Raw genomic sequence first — 17,980 nt, 5'->3', positions numbered from 1 at the left:
GGATATGACCTCTGCCTTGCTTTCCTGCTTTCCCAGATACAATCTACAGTATGTGCCAGGCAATTGTATGTAAGGTGGTCATTCCTGAGAAAGTTCTGGGAAAGAGCTGCTCTGTTACTATTGAGTACGTGCTTACTAGCATTCATTTGTATGCTTTCTGAACCCAAATAACTTTGTTGGATTATTTATTTATTTATATTTATTAGACATTTTTATTTGCATTTCTTTTTTCCTTTTATTGGGTATTTTTAAATTTCCATTTCAAATGCTATCCTCTTTTCTGGCTTCCCGCCCATAAACCCCCTATCTCATACCACCTCCCTCTGTTTCTATGAAGGCGTTCCCCTACCCACCCCTTCCTGCCTCACTGCTCTGACATTCTCCTACACTGGGACATCGAGCCTGGCAAGACACTTTGTGGATTATTTTATTTTCGTTTGTTACAATCATGTATAAGAGTGTCCTAGAATTGAAGTAAGTTTATCTACAGAAGTAGCCTGGAGTCTGCTCCATTCTTTCAGGTCCTTAAATTCCAGGGTCAGTCGACAAGATCTGCATAAGTTGGCTGAGAAGTCAACAATGGGGGTTAATGTTAACTGAAATTTATCTAATCTAGCAAGATTGCAAGGCTCTAAAACATATTTTTTACTTATATAGAAGACAATCTATTAATCTAAAATAAACGTGCATATCTCTTAAAGAGTGACATAAGAAGCTGATTTTTTTCCTCACTGAAGTACCTCTTCTAAATCGACTGAGATGTTGTAAAGTTGAGCCAGGTTTTCCACTTGAAATAATTAAGCTTCTTCAAACATATCAGATGTTTATAGAAACTACTAATGTAAGATTAATTACATTGCACCTAGCCATGCATTACCTCATTCAGGATAATAAGATGTAATTACTGGACTTGACTGGGCATTGTCAAACTATATTTCAGACAACGTACCATATAATTGAAAGTGGCATATGCCTATAGTCAAAATGTCATTTAAAAGATTTGTTGTCTACAACCTGAATGGGAGGTCATTGCTCATCCATGAGCTCTAAGAGAATAAAGGTAATAACGAAGTCCTGTACATTAGAATTTTGCACTAACAATATCATTCCGCTGCAAAATGTTGGTCTCATGGATATCTGTGTCATAAATTAGTGTAATTATACATGTCATGTGTTTGGCCCCATGTCAGCAGTCATAAAAGTGAAGCTGCCAAAACGAAGTTGAGCGACTAGTTGGGCATAGTCAGTTAAGCCTGCAATTCCAGTATCCGGTGGTTAAGGAAAAGTTAGAACTGGGAAGGACTCGAGGACAGAGGACAGTCTGGACTGCATAGCAAAACATATTTTTTAAAAAAGGAACTAGTCTAAAGCTACGCTATCAACATGGTCATGACAATGTTTAAAGACAAAAATTTGAAAGACATGTGTGATCTTATTTGCAAGTATTTTGCAGAAGTCTAAAAGTTTCCTTTTCTTTTTGTTTCACAAAAAAGCGATCACATATGGGATGTTTATGTGGGTTCCATGTCCACAGTACTCACACAAGTATGTTGAGTTTTTATTGAATATTTTTATTTACATTTCAAATGAAATGCCCTTTCCTGGTTTCCTATCCATAAAAACCCTATTCCATCACCCTCCCTCTGCTTCAATGAGGGTGTTCCCCTACCCAACCACTAACCCCTTCCACCTCACTGTCCTCATATTCCCCAATACTGAGGCATCAAGCCATGGCAGGGTCAAAGACTTCTCTAATTCGTGCTCAAGAAGGCCATCCCTGCTACATATGCAGCTGGAACCATGGGTCTGTCCATGTGTACTCTTTTGATGGTGGTATAGTCCCTGGGAGCTCTGGTTCGTTGTTATTATTGTTCTTATGGGATTGCAAAACCCTTCAGCTTCCTCAATCGTTTCTCTAATTCTTCCAGTGGAGACCCTGTTATCAGTACAATGGTTGGCTTCAAGCATCTGCCTTTTCATTTGTCATGCTCTGGCAGAGCCTCTCAGGAGACAGTTATATCATCCTCCTGTCAGTATGCACTTCATGGCATCAGCAATATTGTCTGGGTTTGTTGGCAGTATGTGGTATGTGGCTGGATCCCCAGGAGGGTAGTTTCTGGATGACCTTTCCTTCAATCTGCGCTCCAAAATTTGTCTCTGTATTTCCTCTTAAGAATAGTCTTGTTCGCCCTTCTAGAAGAACTGAAGCATCTGCACCTTGGTTGTCCTTCCTGGGCTTTATGTGGTCTGGGAATTGGTCTTGGGCTTTCAAGTTTTTGGGCTAATATCTACTTATCAGTGAATGAATATCATGTGAATTCTTTTGTGACTGGGTTACCTCACTCAGGATGATATTTTCTAATTCCATTTCCTTGTCTAAGAATTTCATGAAGTTATTCTTTTTAATAACTGATTAGTACTCTATGGTGTAAATGTACCACATTTTCTGTATCTATTCCTCTTTTGAAGGGCATTTGGGCTCTTTCCAGCTTCTGGCTATTATAAATAAGGCTTCTATGGACATAGTGGAGCTTGTGTCCTTGTCATATGTTGGAGCATCTTTTCAGTATATGCCCAGGAGTGGTATAGCTGTGACCTTAGGTAGTACTATGTCCAGTGCTCTGAGGAACCACCAGACTGATTTCCAGAGTGATTGTACTAGCTTTCAATCTCCCCACCAAAGAAGGAGTGTTTCTCTTTCTCCATGCCCTCTTCAGCATCTGTTGTCAACTTAGTTTTTGGTCTTAGCCAATCGGACTGGTGTGAGGTTGAATTTCATTGTTGTTTTGATTTGCATTTCCCTGATGACTAAGGATGTTGAACTTTTGTTTAGGTGCTTCTTTACCATTCGATATTTCTCAGTTGAGAATTCTTTGTTTAGCTCTGCACCCCATTTTTCATACACTTATTTGATTGTCTGGAGTCTAGCTTCTTGAGTTCTTTGTATATATTGGATTTTAGCCCCCTATCAGATGTAGGACTGTTAAAGATCTTTTCCTAATCTATTGCTTGTTGTTTTGTTCTAATGACAGTGTCCCTTGTTTTACAGAAGCTTTGAAATATTATGAGGTCCCATTTGTTGATTCTTGATCTTTGAGCATAAGCAGTAGCCGTTCCATTCAGGAAATTTTCCCTAGTGCCCATGTGTCCGAGGCTCTCCCCCACTTTTTCTTGTATTAGTTTAAGTGTATCTAATTTTATGTGGAGTTCCTTGATACACTTGGACTTGAGCTTTGTACGGGGTGATAAAAATGGATTGATTTGTATTCTTCTACATGCTGACTGCCAGTTGAAACAGCACCATTTGTTGAAAATGGTATCCTTTTTCTACTGAATGGTTTTAGCTCCTTTGTCAAAGATCAAGTGACCATGGGTGTGTGGGTTCATTTCTAGGTCTTCAGGTCTATTTCATTGACCTACCTGCCCGTCTTTGTATCAATACCATACAGTTTTGTTTTTTTTTTTATCACCATTGCTCTGTAATACAGTCTGAAGTCAGGGATGGTGCTTCCTCCAGAAAATCTTTTATTGTTGAGGATAGATTTTGCTATCCTGGGCTTTTTGTTATTCTAAATGAATTTGCAAATTTTTCTTTCTAACTCTGTGAAGAATTGAGCTGAAATTTTGATGGGGATTGCATTAAATCTGCTTTGGCAAAATGGCCATCTTTACTATATTAATTCTGCCAATCCATGAGCATAGATGATCTTTCCATTTTCAGAGATCTTCTTCAATTTCTTTCTTCAGAAACTTGAAGTTCTCATTAGACAGATCTTTTACTTCCTTTGTTAGAGTTACACAGAGATATTTTATATTATTTAGGACTAATATGAAGGGTGTTGATTTCCATATTTCTTTCTCAGACTGTTTATCTTTTGCTTAGAGGAAGGCTACTGATTAGAGTTAATTCCATACCCAGTCACCTTACTGAAATTGTTTATCAGGTTCAGGAGTTCTCTGGTGAAATTTTTGGGGTCACTTAAGTATATTATCATAGTGTCTGCAAATAGTGATTTTACTTCTTCCTTTCCAATTTGTATAGCTTTGACCTCCTTTGTGTCTGATTGCTCTGCCTAGGACTTTCAGTACTTATTGAATAGGTAGGAAGAGAGTGGGCAACCTTGTCTAGTCCGTGATTTTATTGGGATTGCTTCAGGTATCTCTCTATTTCATTTGATTTTTGCCTATTGGTTTATATGTTGATGTCAAGGTGCTGTATAGTTGGACAGTAGAGAGTGGAGCAGGGACAAAGTTTTATAAGGTGGGAGAGAGAAGGAAGGAGCAGGGTCAAGAAAAATTCTAAGGAGGAGGAAGGTTCAGATTCAGGTGAACTAGTTCAATTTTATCCTCTCTTATTGGGTGGTTTATATTTTTATCAATTGGCAGTGAATTTATTGTGCAGAAAAGTTGTAGGTTGATAATTTAACATGTAAATCTAATTGCTAAATTACAAGTTACTGGAACTTTGTTTTTCCCAAGCTAAAGAGGACAGTGTGTGAAAGAAATGGCTGAGAGATAATTGGAGCATGTGGATTTGGTTCTGTTGACCAAGTTGAGTGAGAATGTGGAGGGCCCACAGAACAAAGTATGTGTGTGTGCACCTCAGGCGTGGTAGCTACCACTTGGGGAACAGGCAGAGAGGGTGAGTATAAGGGAGACAGCCTTGCGTGGGCAGCTTGTGGACCACATATCACTGTAGCAACCTGAGCAAGCAGATCCTGCTCTTGAGAACTGATAGAAAACATCCTCAGGGAAGAAGAGGGAGTAAGGGTGGGATAAAGAGTTTATGAATGGGAAACCAGCAAAGGGGATAACATTTAAAATGTAAATAAAAAATCAATAAAAAATGTTCCTTTTTTTTTTTACCACAACATTGTTTTGCTGTTGTGCTTTTACTATGTTTAGGTATGGGCCTTGAATTCCTGATCAATCCAAGACTTTTAACATAAAGGGTTGTTGAAGTTTGTCAAATGCTTTTTTCAGCATTTAAGGAGATATTTATGTGGTTTTTTTCTCTGAGTTTGTTTATATACTGGATTACATTGATGGATTTCCATATATTTGAACCATCCCTGCATCACTGGGATGAAACCTACTTCATCAGGATGGACAATGGTTTTGATGTTCTCTTGGATTTAGTTGTTTATAATTTTATTAAGTATCTTTGCATTGAAATTCACAAGAAAAATTGGGTTGAAGTACTCTTTTTTTGTTGGGTCTTTGTGTGGTTTAGGTATCAGCGTAATTATGGCTTCATAGAAATAATTGGGTAGTGTTGTTTCAGTTTCTATTTTGTGTAATAGTTTGTACAGTATTGGTATTAGGTCTCCTAAGAAGGTCTGATACAATTCTGCAGTAAACCCATCTGGTCCTGGGCTTTTATTGGTTGGAAGATTTTAATGACTGCTTCCATTTCTTTAGGAGTTATGAAATTGTTTAAATGGTTTATCTGATCCTGATGTAACTTTGGTACCTGGTATCTGTCTATAAAATTGTCCATTTCCTCCAGATTTTCTAGTTTTGTTGAGTATAGGCTTTTGAGGTAGGCCCTGATGACATTTTTTGATTTCCCTAGTTTCCGTTGTAATGTCTCCATTTTCATTTCTGATTTTTTTTTTAAATTTGGATACTCTTTCTGTGCCCTCTGATTAGTCTGGCTAAGGGTTTATCTATCTTGCTGATTTTCGCAAAGAACCAGTTCCTATTTGTGTTGATTCTTTGTATAGTTGTTTTGGTTTCTACTTGGTTGCTTTCAGCCCTGAATTTGATAATTTCCTGCCTTCTACTCCTCCTGGGTGTATTTACTTCTTTTTCTTCTAGAGCTTTTAAGTGTGCTGTCAAGCTGCTGATATATGCTCTCTCCAGTTTCTTTTTGGAGGTACTCAGAGCTATGAGGTTTCCTCTTAGCACTGCTTTCATTGTATCCCATAAGTTTGGGCATGTTGTGCCTCCATTTTCATTAAATTCTAAGAAGTCTTTAATTTTTTTTCTTGATTTCTTCCTTGACCGAGTTATCATTGAGTAGAGCATTGTTCAGCTTCCATGTCTAAGTGGGCTTTCTTTTGTTTTTGTTGTAGTTGAAAACCAGTTCTGGTGATCCGATAGTATGCATGGGATTATTTCAATCTTCTTGTATCTGTTGAGGCCTGTTTTGTGACTGATTTTATGGTCAATTTTGGATAAAGTAACATTATGTGCGAGAAGAAGGTATATTCTTTTGTCTTAGGATGAAATATTCTATAGATATCTGTTAAATCCATTTGGTTCATAGCTTCTGTTCTTTCTTTGTATCTGTATTTAGTTTCTGTTTCCATGATCTGTCCATTGATGAGAGTGGGGTGTTGAAATCTCCTATTATTATTGTGTGAGGTGCAGTGTGTGCTTTGGGCTTTAGTAAGGTTTCTTTTATGTATGTAGGTGCCCTTGTATTTGGAGCATAGATATTCAGGAATCAGAATTCATCTTGGTGGAATTTTCCTTTAATAATTATGAAGTGTTCTTTCTTACCTTTTTGTTTTGTGTGTTTGGTGTTTTCACTGTTACATGACAGGAGGAATTTCTTTCCTGGTCCAATCTATTTGGAGTTCTATAGGCTTCTAGTATGTTCTGTGGACATCTCTTTCTTTAGGCTAGGGAAGTTTTCTTCTATAATTTTGTTGAAGATATTTCCTGGCCCTTTAAGTTGGGAGTCTTCTTTCTCTTCTATACCTATTATCCTTAGGATTGATCTCATTATGTCCTGGATTTCCTGGATGTTTTCAGTTAGGAGCTTTTTTTCCATTTTCCATTATCTTTGACAATGTTTTCTATGGTATCTTCTGCTCCTGAGATTCTCTTTTCTATCTCTTGTATTTTATTGGTAATGCTTGTGTCTATGACTCCTGATCTCTTTCCTAGGTCTTTTATTTCCATGATTGTCTCCCTTTGTGACTTCTTTATTTTTTCTATTTCCATTTTTAGACCCTGGATAGTTTTGTTCAATTCCTTCACCTGTTTGGTTGTATTTTCCAGTAATTCTTTAAAGGACTTTTGTGTTTCTTCTCTAAGGGTTTCTACCTGTTTACCTGTGTTGTCCTGTATTACTCCAAGAGAGTTATTTCTGTCCTTAAAATCTTCTAATATCAAAATGAGTTGTGATGTTAAATCAAAATCTTTTTTTCTCCAGTGTGTTGTGGTATCCAGGGCTTGCTTTGGTGGGAGAACTGGGTTCTGATGATCCCAAGTGGCCTTTGGTTCTGTTGCTTATATTCTTACTCATACCTCTTGCCTTCAGCTTATCTCTGGTGTTAGCTGGTCTTGCTGTCTCTGACAGTGGCTTGACCCTCCTGTAAGCCTGTGTGTCAGTATTCTCAGAAACTGGCTTTCTCCCAGTAAGATCTGGGTACAGAGAGATGTGGCACATGGTCAACTCCAGGCATAAGTGGAAACCAGAAGGATCCTGTCCCAGATTGCTCCTGGGTTCCTGTGTCCAAAGGGTGATCTCAGGTTCCTCTTGGGCCAGGAATGTGAACGGAAGTGGTGGTCTCATCTGTGCTCTCTCAGGATTATCCGCACTTTTGAGAATCCAGCTCTCTCCCCATGGAATCTGTGCACAGAAAGCTGTGGGACCAGGTCAGCTCTGGGCATAGGCAGAAACCATAATGATCCTGTTCCAAACTGCTCTTCAATTCCTATGTCCTGAGGGCTCTAGCCAGGTCCCTCGGTGCAGAAGTGGTGGTCTTACCTGTGCCCTCAGGTGTATCAGCATTCCTGGAGACAGGCTTTCTTCCAGCAGGATCTGGATACTGAGAGCTGTGGAACAGGGTCAGCTCTGGGCACAGGTGGAACCTGAAGCTATATTGAGCTTTTATGCACTTAAGTGAACTAATTCTAAGAGTATCATTTTATATAATTGCCCACTAGACATTTTTATATAACATTATGTCTTTTATTCTAAAATCACTAAAGAACATTAGTATGACGACTTTGTGGGTAAAAACAGAAAGTGGTGGGTCTGAATCTCAAGAATCCTACTTCAAATTTGCTCAACTACCTCAAGTTGCTTACTTTATTTGCTTTATGAGCATGGGCAAATATTACAGCGTTCCTTTACCTTTTAAAATTAGATATAGTTTAGGATTGGTTTTATTCTCTCTCTCTCTCTCTCTCTCTCTCTCTCTCTCTCCCTCTCTCTCACACACACACACACACACACACACACACACACACACACACACACATGGAGGTTGATGTCAAGTGTCATCTTTGATGGCTTTCTGTCTTTTATTCTGAGGAAGGGTCTCTGGTTCTAAAATCAAAGATTGCTGATTTTTGGCTAGCTTGTTCCAGGAAACCTGTTCCTCCAAACAGAACACTGATATTACAAGCTGGAAGACACACCTACCTAGCATGTGTATGAGTGCTGAGTATCTGAATTTCAGTCCCCATGGTGTTATGGAAAGGTCTTGACCCACTTCATACTACTTCTTTTTATTAATCACTGCTATTGTTTATTCTGTTATCCTGACATTCCCATCATATTTCAAGGGATAAAAAAAAATCCAAGCATATTGTGTACCACACGGTCAGTGATCCAAGCCAAATGTTTTCATAAAATTGATAATTTCAAGTATCTTCCAAACTCAAACACGTGTATATATTCTATTCCTAAATAACTTAGTTGAAATTTAGGAGGAAAAAAATCTCATTCCTGCCAGCTTTTATAAGTAGTCAACTGATAGCTCAGCTTTTTTGCCCTGAAACTGAAACTATACACTCATCTCTCTTGATTATGTAGCTACTAGTTGAACCACATTAATGTTAAATTTGTATCTCTGTCATCTGTTTTTCATTAACAACATAGTTATTAGGTATGTGTTTAAGACTAGGATGCACAGATTTATTGTAACCCCTAAATGCTTAAAATTCCTCTATTAATATCACTAAATACATAAATTTAAAACTCCTGTCTGACTATGAACATATCCTATTAGTGAATACTTATTGAAGGGCCCACAAACCCTTACTGACATCTTACAATGTAACCACTTAGCCTAATTTGTCTCCCATCTCTGTCAACCTTAGGACTTCCTTGAGATCCTAGATTATGGGTTTATTTTTATCTCCAGTTATCTTCTTACCCTAATCCTCTTCTAGTTCCCTAGATTACCACAGAGAGAATTTTAATGATATTCCAACAGTCATACCAGAATAAAAATAAGAACACTTGAAAGCAGCATGAGCCGTGCTGCTTCAAATTAATAACTCTCCCAAATGCTTTAAGAAATTCCTTTTTAAATTTCCAATTGCTATTTATGATGTTAACATGAAGTAAATTCACACATATTTTGTATCTAAACTGTTCAGAAATGTTGTTTCTGGTATTCATCTAAGGATTTGCCTAAGCCTACTCCAAAGGTAGTACTTTAAAGATCTGGAATTCAGAGTATATCCAATTTAATTAATGGAAATTTTCATGTCCACAAAGCACACATAAAATTATTTTTTTAGAACTCTTAACAATACTTTGTAAAAGGAGAGTAAGAAAAAATTTATTGCCAAGTAGAAATACCACATTATGTAACTCTCATGAGATTTTATACACTTTCAAATTAAACAACCTTGCCTGAATTATTTTAATTTCATGCTTATCTGAGAGATATTTGTATGCATGCACATATAAGCACTATATGTATATCTACCTAAATGTAGCAATATATAGATCTTGGGGTTGGAGAGATGGCTCAGCAGTTAAGAATACTTACTATTCTTCTACAAAACCTCAATTCCGTTCCCAGCACCATTCTTGAGTTTCTTGTAAAACCATCTCCAGGGCACCCAATGCTCTGATCTGTCCTCTCCAGATACCTATACTCATGTTTATATGGGCACATAGAAAAACACATACAAATAATTACAACTGGAGGCAAGGGGGGAGGGAGGAGGAATGGGAGGAAGAACTGTAGGAGGGAGGACCGAGGTGGTGCTGGAGGACAACCACTGGAATGTAAATAAATAAAACAATTTAAATTAAAAAGAGATACTCTTGGTCATAACTGTTGCGAGTGACAAGACTGGTTTGCATGTACTGTGCCACGCGTCTCTCCAGGGCTCCCTCTGACCCTAACCCAGGCAGTCATCCTCTCAGTCGTTCCAGTTTCTTAGGGCCATAAGAACTAGTGCTAATGTATCTTAGCTGCTCCATACTGTCCCCAAGTGCTCTCTGACCCAGGTGGTCCACGGGCTGTTCCAGCATGGCACCTTGCCACTCTGGTCTCTAGTGTTAGTTCTAGCACCTGTGGGGCCAAACGGAACTAACCATAATTTATCTCTCCCAGCAGCTCTGTGCTAGCCAGGAACCCTCTGCTTCCGGCTACTAGGTAAAATCAGTGCTCTAGAAGTCTATCAGCGGCTGGCCTATCATGACTTCCTGCCATGGACTCTGCTCACACTCCCAACAACCCAGTGAAATCAAGACTCAACAAACTGCAAAACAACAATCAGATTTATATGTTAAATTTTCATTCTACAATACATCCACACAATAAACTCAAAACCAATCGATAGGGATATAAATGTCCCGACTAGATAAGATAAATATGCCTACAGAAATCCATCACAACTACCTTGACAATTCAAGATTACCTGGATCCGGGTCATCCTTCTCTGTCTCCATCTTGATTCTCCTAGTGCCTTCTCTTATGCTTCTCCCTCTCCTTCTAAACCTCTGTTCTTGCCTCCCTTCCTTCTCGTCCAATGACAGACCTCATTTTTGTCCTGTCTGCCTTCATCTGCATAATGGCATAAATCTTCACAGAACTCCAAAGAGAAAACTGCACTTGCAAAACAAATTAAAATACAAAAAAAATTATATTGTTCATGAAGTTGATCTTTAAGATTTGTTGTTTAAATGACTTGGGCAACCCCATAAGAAGACCAGCAATGTGGCCCATACATATACAGCCATCCAATTAGACAAGATGGATGAAGCAAAGAAGTGCAGACTGACAGGAGCCGGATGTAGATCGCTCCTGAGAGACACAGTCAGAATACAGCAAACACAGAGGTGAATGCCAGCAGCAAACCACTGAACTGAGATTAGGACCCCCGTTGAAGGAATCACAGAAAGAACTGGATGAGCTTGAAGGGGCTCGAGACCCCTTATGAACAACAATGCCAAGCAACCAGAGCTTCCAGGGACTAAGCCACTAACTAAAGACTATACATGGACTGACCCTGGACTCTGACCTCATAGGTAGCAGTGAATATTCTAGTAAGAGCACCAGTGGAAGGGGAAGCCTTGGGTCCTGCTAAGACTGAACCCCCAGTGAACTAGATTGTTGGGGGGAGGGCGGCAATGGGGGGAGGATGGGGAGGGGAACACCCATAAGGAAGGGGAGGGGGGAGGGGGATGTTTGCCCAGATACGGGAAAGGGAATAACACTCGAAATGTATATAAGAAATACTCAAGTTATTTAAAAAAAAAAAAAGACCAGCAATCTCAACAAACACAGACCCCAATCTCAACCAACATGGACCCCAGAGATCTGTCAGGCACTGAGCCACCAACCAGGCAGCATAGATGAAATGGTCCGAAGTCCTCTACACAGATACAGCAGAGGACTGCCTGGTCTGGCCTCAGTGGGAGAAGATGTGCCTCTCACCTTTGATAGACTTGATGCCCCAGGGAGTGGAGAGGCCTGGGGGATTGTCATCTTTTTGGAGACAGGGGCCAGGAGGAATAAGATGAGGAATAGTCTGAGGGCTGATGGAGAGGAGGAATAATGACTAGACTGTTAAAAATAAAAGTAATACAAACATAGAATGAAAGGAAGATACTTGAAAATAAGTCAAAGAGAGACTTGTGCTCTGATGACATTATATGCACAGTTGTCAAGAACTGATAGAGACGGCTCCTGCTAGGTGAACTTTGCTAAAATTAATTGAGCGAGACGTAAGTGCTGATTTGAAAGGCCAGCTGAAAGTCTCCATGAAAGAGTAAGGCAGAGTGTGCTGAGTGTGCCTGTCAAAGACACTGAGGAACGCAGGTAACATGTTCACTTAGTCTAAGAGGTAAAGCAATAAATGTTTCCAGTGATGTTTTAAATGGCACTGCTACCAGTTGGAAATAGTCCCCATCATTATTTGTGATTTTCAATACAGAAAAAACAGGGTAAACTTACAACTTTTCAATTTAAATATTGTATAAAATATCAAACATGAGATAGATGACTAAAGAAACACGAATGAGATATTTCTGTAATAATATTCCTAGTATGGAAATTATTAAGAATTGACAAGTCATGCATGGTTTATATTGGTATTGTAGAAATAACAGAATAATAGTCTACTAGACTCATAACAATAAATCAGTTGCCTATATACATACAATGACACACACAGATACACACACACACACATATATAACATATATAACAGCTACTAAAGAAAATAGGCTATGAATTTGAAAGTATCAAAATGAGTACAAGTGAAGGTTTAGAAGGAGAAAGGGAAGTTACGAGTAAGTGTTTTAATTAAATTATAATGTCAGAAAATTGAAAGAGAGAGAGAGAAACTATAACTTATAAATAAACTCTTGTGAAATTTGGGCATTGACAACATCTGTAGGAACTGACTGGAAAAGTGCAGCATTCAGCCGAAGTTCTGACTGAGATATTTTCCATGGCTGTACTTCCTGCTGCTATTTACCCTAGGACTAATTTATTGTTCATGTCTTGCTCTCAGAGTCTTAGCTCATGACTATACAAGAGGCTTTGTACCAGAACCTGAGATAAACATGCCTGGGTCCAAAATGCTGGGGTAACCCCACCTCCAGAATGAAATATTCTGCGAATACACAAAAAATATGAAAATTTACCAATCAATTTTATAAAATGAAACTAGAAATTTTACTCTCATATTATGGCTACCCTTTGATTATATTTTGAGATCACTAAATGCTGTAGCATCTTCCTAAATCTATGAAAGGGTTGATAACATGTCTATTATTAGTCACTATGCAACAGATACATGGAGTGGTAAGACACACATAGCATTCCATGATTGTGAATATGATGTGTCAAATTTTAAACTTCACACTTTCCAATTTGATTATATTAAGCATTGATCTTTGAAAATGTCTCTTCTATGGTTCAGCAATCAAATTTTTCTCTCTATTTCAAAATTTTCAAGACAATACTATATCATGAAAAAAAATAAGCCGAGTTATTGAAAGGTATTGGTTATGTTTGGTTTGGAATGTTGCTTGGAGACATAGCCACACCAATTATTTCATGTTGGTTTTTGATACAATTCTTCAACCTAGTAAAAGATTTTTAATGTTTTCTGTTCCACTCTCTTGCCTTCACCTTTTCCATAATTTATTCACATGTCAGTTGACAGATTTCTCAAACTTGCCACAGCACAGTTACTTTTGCTCAAAAATGCAGGTGTCTTTTTATCTTAGGGCTGGGGGGCAGCATTAGAATTTTGAAGCTCACCGAGGCTTGAACCTTCTTGCTGTTCTGAATTCACACTTTGAACCTCCACTCTTCTAATTATACTACAGTCACATTTTATTTTAAGTATATCTCACTAGCTCATTTTTGTCTAGACATTTATTTCCTAAACACCTGCAAAGTCTAATTACTCTTCCTGCTTCAAATCTTCCTGGAAGAATTTCTATTCTCCTGACGAAAATATCTCATTGAGATTTTGAAGCAGTCCTGAAAAGGATTTCATAGATTATAAAGCTGTTCGGGTCTCTAGGAAAAGAAAGGCAGCATTGAGGTAAGTCTGTTGGTTAAGAAGGGATGAAGAGGATGAAAAAGCAGAGAACAATGGGAGGTGAATGTGACTATCGTAAATGTCTGACAGCAAATGACTCAGTGAGACTCGCTGTTCCTGCTGTTTGTTAATATGAACTAATGGTATTTAAATGCAAATATTAAGTAATATTATCAACAATAAGTTTTCAATATATTTAGTATTCTATCTCTATATGTGATAGAGTCAGAATTTCTGAGTGAAATGGAGAATTTTTTAACTTTTAAATAATTCTCTGAATTGAAAAATCATAATTAAAATCAAAAATCATTTTTGGAGATGCTATTTTCAATAATTCTAGGAGAAAATATCTCTAACCTAAAGAAGGAAATGCCTATGAAGATAAAAGAAGCAAACAAACAAAAAAAAGAGATTAAGCAAAAAAAAATAAATTCCCTTTAGATATAATAAAGGCACTAAATGTGCAGAACAAAGGAAGAATATTAAAAACTACAAGGGAAAACAAAAATCAAGGAACTTATAAAGGAAGACCTATTAGCATAATAGCAATAGCCACCTCTTCAATGGAGAATAAAAACAAGAAGAGCCTGGACTGATGTTCAATATCTTCTAAGAGACTATAGCAACCTTTCAAATGGACAAATAGAAACAGCTGGAGAAAATAAGAAATTCCATGATAAAACCAAATTTAGTCAACAGATAATTATAAACTAAGCACTAAGTCCTAAGAAGAATGCAAACCTAAAGTAGTTAGCCCACATCCAAGAACAAACAAGGAATAAATAATCCTAGACCATCACAACAATCACACACACACACACACACACACATACACACACACACACACACACGTATGCAAATATCACTACCATCTCCGCAACCATAACAATGACAACTACAAAATAACAGAAATTACTACACAATGCTCATTGATCTCTCTCAATATCAATAGTCTCAATTAGCCAATAAAAAGCCATAAACTAACAGAATGGACATGCAAACAAAATCTGCCTTCTGTTGCATCCAAAAAATACTCATTAACATGAAGAGTAGAATTACCTCAGGGGAAAATGACTGAAAATATATCTTAAGCAAATGGATCTAAGACACAGATTTCAGGCACCATTTTAATATGTGACAAAAGAGACTTCAAACCCAAAATATTCAGAGTGGCGAATAGATATGGAAGGGTACTGTTTACTTACCAAAGAAAAATCCCATCAAAATGGCATTTTGATTTTTATCATCTATTCCCCAATACAAGGGCACCAACATTTATAAAAGAAACATTACTACAGCTTAAATCACATATTGACCCACACACTGGTAGAGAGACACTTCAATACCCAACTTTTATCAACATATAGGACATCTATAAAAAACTAAATGAAAGCAATTCTTGAGCTAACAAATATAATTTTTAAATACAACTTAAATGCTATTTGCAGAAAAGTTCACTTCTCAGAACCTAATGCAACTTTCTCTGAATTTGACCACATACACAAACACAAAATAAGTCTCAACAGATATAAGAAAATTAAAACAACATCTTGCATCCTATCTGATCTCCATTGATTAATGCTGGTTATCAACCTAAAAAGAGTCAATACAAAGCTTACAAATTCATGAAAAGGGAACAACTCACTGCTAAATGAGAAGTGGCACACGAAGAAAATTAAAATTGAATAAACATGTATATACATTATATGCAATTGACATGGAATAAAAGTAGTTCTAAATGGCTAAGATCAAAAACTCAGGTGACAGCAGATGCTGGCGAGGATGTGGAGAAAGAGGAACACTCCTCCATTGTTGGTGGGATTGCAGACTGGTAAAACCATTCTGGAAATCAGTCTGGAGGTTCCTCAGAAAATTGGACATTGAACTGCCTGAGGATCCAGCCATACCTCTCTTGGGCATATACCCAAAAGATGCCTCAACATATAAAAGAGACACGTGCTCCACTATGTTCATCGCAGCCTTATTTATAATAGCCAGAAACTGGAAAGAACCCAGATGCCCTTCAACAGAGGAATGGATACAGAAAATGTGGTACATCTACACAATGGAATATTACTCAGCTATCAAAAACAACGAGTTTATGAAATTCTTAGGCAAATGGTTGGAACTGGAAAATATCATCCTGAGTGAGCTAACCCACTCACAGAAAGACATACATGGTATGCACTCATTGATAAGTGGCTATTAGCCCAAATGCTTGAATTACCCTAGATCCCTAGAACAAACGAAACTCAAGACGGATGATCAAAATGTGAATGCTTCACTCCTTCTTTAAATGAGGAAAAAGAATACCCTTGGCAGGGAAGGGAGAGGCAAAGATTAAAACAGAGACTGAAGGAACACCCATTCAGAGCCTGCCCCACAGGTGGCCCATACATATACAGCCACCCAATTAGACAAGATGGATGAAGCAAAGAAGTGCAGACCGACAGGAGCCGGATGTAGATCGCTCCTGAGAGACACAGCCAGAATACAGCAAATACAGAGGCGAATGCCAGCAGCAAACCACTGAACTGAGAATAGGTCCCCCGTTGAAGGAATCAGAGAAAGAACTGGAAGAGCTTGAAGGGGCTCGAGACCCCAAAAGTACAACAATGTCAAGCAACCAGAGCTTCCAGGGACTAAGCCACTACCTAAAGACTATACATGGACTGACCCTGGACTCTGTCCCCATAGGTAGCAATGAATATCCTAGTAAGAGCACCAGTGGAAGGGGAAGCCCTGGGTCCTGCTAAGACTGAACCCCCAGTGAACTAGACTATGCGGGGAGGGTGGCAATGGGGGGAGGTTTGGGAGGGGAACACCCACAAGGAAGGGGAGGGGGGAGGGTGATGTCTGTCCGGAAACCGGGAAAGGGAATAACACTTGAAATGTATATAAGAAATACTCAAGATAATAAAAAAAAATAAAAAATAAAAAAATAAAAAAGTAGTTCTAAGCATCAAGATCATAAGATCTTGTGCAGATAGATGATAGATAGATAGATAGATAGATAGATAGATAGATAGATAGATAAATAGATAGACAGACAGACAGATAGACAGATCATACTGGTATTTAAAAAGCACACATAAAACTCTGAATCAAAAATAAATTACACCTAAAGTCATAGATGCCAAGAAATAATCAAATTTAGTGATGAAGTTAATAAAATCTTTACGAAATACAAACGAAATAAAAATTTTAAATGAGACACATTTTTGATAAAATTGGTATGATTGAAACCATTTACCTGAATAGATTAATAGACAGAGAAAAAAATTAAATTAACAAAGTTAGAAATATATAGGGAGACGAAGCAGCAAACATTAATGAAATCTATAGAATCGTTACAACATAGTTAAAAATCTGTATTCCACAGAATTGGAAAATCTAAAAGAAATGGATAATTTTCTCAATACATACACTTACCAAATAAAACCAACATCAGATAAGCAATGTGTAGATGTCTGAATATGGTTTGCTGTGGCAAGTGGCATTATTAGGAGGTATGATCTTGATGGAGTGGGTATGGTCTTGTTGGAAGAAGTGCATCATTGTGGGGATGGGCTTTCAAGCTTTGCCCAGTGTGGAAGAGTTAATTTCTTCTGGATACAGTCAGATCAAACACAGAACTATCAACTCCTCTAGAACCACGTCTGCCTGGATGCTGCCATGCTTCCTACCATGACAACAATGGATTGAACCTCAGAACCTGTAAGCCAGAACCAATTAAATGTTGTCCCTTAGAAGAGCTGCCTTGGTCATGATATCTCTTCTCAGCAAAGAAGAGCGTAATGGAGACACAATTGAAATTGACCTAACAACACTTGGGAAATAGCAGCAATATCAAAGTCTCCCAATCAAAAGAAGCCCATGGCCAGATGGTTTTAGTCCAGAATTCTAGCAGGTTGTCAAGGAAGACTTGATGTCAACATTCCATTAATGAGTTCATAAAATAGAAACAGGAGTTACAGTTTCCAATTACATTTAGGAGGCCATAGTTACACTGTTACAAGAACAGTAATAGAATTGAATTAAAAACCAATTTTTCTCATGAACAGAGAAGCAAAATTTCTCCACAATATACTTGCAAACCTAACTCAAAACACATTGAAAAGATCATCCACAGCAATCAAGTATACTTTATGTCAGAGATACAGACATGTATAAATAAAATAATGTAACCCACAATATAAACAAACTGAAAGCTGAA

The 17,980-nt window shown here is 37.8% G+C and overlaps 1 long non-coding RNA gene across 1 annotated transcript; it reads right to left on the bottom strand.

The window, feature by feature from the left end:
• Nucleotides 1–414: 414 nt before the first annotated feature.
• On the bottom strand, nucleotides 415–17,659 carry LOC134480353 (uncharacterized). Its single transcript, XR_010054741.1, has 2 exons — nucleotides 17,197–17,659; nucleotides 415–9,846 (listed from the first exon to the last, which is right to left on the bottom strand). It is a non-coding gene; the product is annotated as an uncharacterized LOC134480353 (long non-coding RNA).
• Between the last annotated feature and the right edge of the window lie 321 nt (nucleotides 17,660–17,980).

This window comes from Rattus norvegicus, chromosome 9, assembly GCF_036323735.1.
Source record: "Rattus norvegicus strain BN/NHsdMcwi chromosome 9, GRCr8, whole genome shotgun sequence".
Taxonomy (NCBI): Eukaryota; Metazoa; Chordata; class Mammalia; order Rodentia; family Muridae; genus Rattus; species Rattus norvegicus.
Note: the sequence above shows the minus strand (reverse complement) of the source record. Positions and strands in the feature narration are given on the sequence as shown.